The sequence below is a fragment of the Carlito syrichta genome, unplaced genomic scaffold (assembly GCF_000164805.1).
Source record: "Carlito syrichta isolate Samal-C Ts95f unplaced genomic scaffold, Tarsius_syrichta-2.0.1 Scaffold308000, whole genome shotgun sequence".
Taxonomy (NCBI): Eukaryota; Metazoa; Chordata; class Mammalia; order Primates; family Tarsiidae; genus Carlito; species Carlito syrichta.
The window spans coordinates 14,442-17,790 of record NW_007252096.1 but is presented as its reverse complement, the minus strand read 5'-3'; the positions used below and the strand labels follow the sequence as shown (position 1 = coordinate 17,790).

The 3,349-nt window shown below is 45.6% G+C and overlaps 1 pseudogene; it reads right to left on the bottom strand.

Annotated features, from left to right (window-relative positions):
• Positions 1-1,582: 1,582 nt before the first annotated feature.
• On the bottom strand, positions 1,583-3,009 carry LOC103267153 (annotated as a pseudogene).
• Between the last annotated feature and the right edge of the window lie 340 nt (positions 3,010-3,349).

Below are 3,349 nucleotides of genomic sequence, written 5' to 3'. Positions count from 1 at the left end.
TTGTTTCAGTTTTCAGGGGAAATGTTTTCAGTTTCTGTCCATTTAGCAATATGTTAACTGTGGGTTTATCGAAGATGGTATTTAGAGGTATCTTACTATTTAGAGGTATGTTCCTTCTATATCTAGGTGTTTGACGGTTTATATCAAGAAGGGATGCTGGATTTTATCAAAAACTTTTTCTGCACCTAATGAGATATTCATGTGGTTCTTGCTTTTACATCTGTTGATGTATTTCATTACATTTATTGCCTTGTAGATGTCAAACCAGCTCTGCATCCTGGGGATGAAGCCTACTTGGTCATGGTGGATGGTTTTTGAGATGTGTTTTTGCTAGAATCTTGTTGAGGATTTTTGCATCTAGGATCATAAGGGATATTGGCCTGTAGTTCTCTTTTTTGTTGGAGCTTTACCTGGTTTCGGTATTAGTGTGATGTTAGCTTCCTAAAATGATTTGGAGAGAATCCCACCTTTCTCAATTGCCTGGAATATTTTCAATAGGATTGGTATCAGTTCCTCCTTGTATATGTTTTCTAGAATTCTGCTGGAAAGCCATCCAGTCCTGAGCCTTTTTTGTAGGTAGTTTTCGTATGACAGAGTCTATTTAGTGTCTCAATATGTTCTTGTTTCAACCTGGGGAGGTTGTGTGATGTCAGAAAGTCCTCCATTTTATTTAGGTTATCAGTTTGTTTCCATATAGCTATGCATAGTAATCACTGATAATCTTGTATTTTTTCAGGATCAGTTGTGATTTGATCTTTTGTATTTCTGATTGTCTTTATTTGGGGTTTTTCTTGGTCATTCTGGCTAAGGGTCCATCAATCTTGTTAATTCTTTAAAAAAAGCCAGCTTTTTGGGACTTTGAACAATTATCATAATACTGTAAGAAAGGAATTGGCAGTAGTGGGAAACTGCTAGGGGAGGGGGTGTGGAATCGGCAGCTGAGGAAAACTGCTAGGGGAGGGAGGAGCACACTTCATCAACAAGGGTACCTGCATAATCAACGCTTGTATACCTAACAATGAACTGTACTCCACATCTTTAAAATTTAAATAAATCTTATATTTATTTATTTATTTATTTATTTGGCTCAATGGAATGTAAGGTTTTATTTGCTGCCACTCCATAGGAGGCAGTAAGCTTTCCAATTTAACTAATCCTGGTAAAAAAAAGACACAAGAGATTGCAATGTGTTTCCACAAAATCCACAGGTGTGGAGAAAGGACTGCCAGGCTCGACTCAAAACACACACTCCAGAACCAATCCCAGAATTCGCCTATCCAAGCATCACACCTGTTTGTCCTTTGGCACGGGAGTTAGGACTGACCAGACCACGATGCCCAATGCTGGATGGGCAACTGCCGAGGAAGCCAGGTGACTCACCAGGAACATCTCCGTGCTTTGAAACATGTGGTCTTTGCTTTAGCTTCTACTACAGAAAACACCAAAGACATCCAAGGCCACCCGGTCCCCTGTCACCAGAGCTTGCTGCTGGCCATTTCTAACCCATCTCATACCATTTGGAATTGATTGTGCTGTTTCTCTATCTTTGTAAAAAGAAGTTTCACTTATTTTGTGTTGAGAATTACAAGCGGGAGAGAGGCATCCTGTCTTCCACCAGTACAGTGTCCATCCCAAACTGGTCAGGGCACTGCTTCATGGTGGCCAGGACACTCAGGAGCCGCTGGTCCATGGTGTCCAAATAAGGATCGGAGAGCACTGGGGAGACGGGGTCATGGGCCATGGCAGATTTTAAGGCAGACTTTAGCACACCATTCTTCGGGTAGTTCAGTCTGTTCCAGGTAGAAACTCGAATGATGCAATACTGGTAGACAGGGGCAAGAATACTTCTTCCATCTAGTGAGGGGTTCCCAAAGCTTTTGGCATTATCAAGAAGGATAAGCACACTAGCACCCTCATCGTCTTGAAAGCTCTCATAGTGATGGTGGTCAGCATTGCCAATCAGGTAGTCAAAGACAGCTGTATCAATCACGTCCAAGAGGCGTGGCCAGAGTCATAAGGGGAACGTCTTTACTGCATTACAGTAGCTCTCATCATACTCCCACCTGGTCAGTTTGCCTTCCCAATATGTCCTGCCCCACGGGTGTCGGTGTTCCTGCAGAGGCCACACATCTGGAAGCCAAAGTGTGACAGAACCCTCCATTGTGTCTCCATCAGCATATGCCGGCTCTGTTTCTTGGCAGTAATAACACTTCCCGTAGAAACAAGTATTGTTTCCTACAGTTAGGAATGTGCTCAACAGCTGCTCCGTGGCAACAGGCTTGATCTCTGTCCGAAGATTAACAAATCTGCCAACCACCAAGGGGGCTCGGCGGAAACCCAGAATCCTGTCCAAGTGAAAGGCTGCCACCTCTGCATTGTGTCTATTGTCACCAGCATACGGCTCCCCTTCCACCACACAGTCTCGGTTATACCGCTTAGGCTTGAAGACAACTTTCTGTCCCCCTTCATGTATTAGTAAGGCTTTCAGCTGTGTCCCTTGATAACCCACATCAGCTTTAATGATTTTCTTGGTGGCCATGGCCTGCACGATTCCCCCAGCTCTGGTGTCTCTTCAGGGTACACCTCCCGAGGAACCACCCACTGGGCAGCAATCTCCCAGGGAGACTGCAAGGTGTGGTCCAGTCTGGGCTCCAGCTCCACTCGCAAGCCAGTCATCATTCGGTGAAAAGCCCTCTGGTCCTCGCGGTTGGCAGCTGATGTATCCAAGTTGTCAATCAGGAAAACTTTGGTGAAGATAAAGATGACAAGGAGAATTGCTAACAGCACAGCTCGCTGCTTTAGCTTCCTGGTGACCTGGTTTCCTTCTACCTGGCCGCTCTCTGGCTCACTCACCAAGGAGAACAGGTGGTGATGGTTAGCAAGGAGATTCCATGGCTATACACACTGGTCCATTTCCTCACTGAAGCGCCTTCCACAACTCCTGTCGCGCCCTAGGCGCGCTCCCGTGCCCCCGGCCGCGCCCTGCGCTCCCGCCCACCTCCGGCCCATTCCCCGACCACCTCTCCCGGCGCCTAGCCGGCAGTCTCACACCCACCCCTGCCTCCGCGGTCCCCGGCGTTGGTCTCAAATTTTAAAAACCAACTTTTGGTCTTCTTGATGTTTTCTCTGATATTTTTGTCTTCTGTGTCCCATATTTGGGCTCTTATTTTGGTGATTTGGATTCTTCTGCTCAAGTTAAGGTTTTGGTTGTCTTCTCTTTCTGACTCCCTTGGGTTATTTGTTAGGGCTTTCAACTTGTGATCTTTCCATTTTCTTGATGTGTGCTCAGAGAAAGATAAATTCCTCTCTTAGAACTGTTATCATGGCATCCAGAGGTTTTGGTAAGATG